Consider the following 888-nt stretch of genomic DNA (forward strand, 5'->3'; position numbering starts at 1 on the left):
GCTGATGTGTGTCAACATCAGGGAATCCCATCTTCTGGGAGTAAAGAGGAAGTCTCTCAAAATTAGAAGAGAAAGGTGTTTTCTCCCATATCCAGCTTCAGAGACATTCTATTAGTGACATTTGCCCTTTCCCCAAAAAACAACAATGACATGTCCTGTTTGCTAACAACAAAGCTTTAAAAAGAAGTAAAACAAAATTCTGTATTTTTATAAAACTTGATAAAAAATAGTATTTAAAACTGTACAGTCACCAGACATACACAGTTATCAAAAATGCACACACTTCACTTGGCATCTCTAGCTCCTTCAGCTTTCTGTGCCTGGTCTGTTTCAGCATCTCCATTTTCTGCAGGGTTATTCTTGTCCTTGCCAGTATCAACCTTCCCCTTTTCCCCTTACTTCTCTCCTTTCTTTGCAGGGGACTTTTCAGGCTTGGGTTCTGGCTTTGGAGGAGCAGGTTTAGCAGATAGCCTTGCAGATCTTCTCTGTGGTTCATCTTTTACCCTGGCTTTATCTCCTTTAGCATCCCCTTCAGCGGCGACAGTGGTGGGACCAAGGTGCTGGATGTGGGGATGCAGCAGTGCAGGGCTTTGGGTCCAAGGGTTGTTCTCGCCTATTCTCATGTATTATTTTATGAAGTTACTTATTATCATTATTGTAGGTATTTTTAAATCTGCTTAGATGGCTCTCTTCCATTAGAATGTTAGTTTCAAGGGACCAAGGACTTGGGCTACTTTCGCTTTATTTTTATCAACTTCACTGTCTAGAAAAGTACTTAGCACAGATAGGAAGTCAAGACACTTTGTTGAATGATGCATACAAATAGTTTCCTGGATCTGGAAACTTGAAGGACATTGGTGTTCTTAAAGACAGAATTTCAGAAATGGC

At 40.5% G+C, this 888-nt stretch overlaps 1 pseudogene; it reads right to left on the reverse strand.

The window, feature by feature from the left end:
• Window positions 1-284: 284 nt before the first annotated feature.
• LOC119506869 lies at window positions 285-623 on the reverse strand (annotated as a pseudogene).
• Between the last annotated feature and the right edge of the window lie 265 nt (window positions 624-888).

Source organism: Choloepus didactylus, chromosome 12, assembly GCF_015220235.1.
Source record: "Choloepus didactylus isolate mChoDid1 chromosome 12, mChoDid1.pri, whole genome shotgun sequence".
NCBI lineage: Eukaryota > Metazoa > Chordata > Mammalia > Pilosa > Megalonychidae > Choloepus > Choloepus didactylus.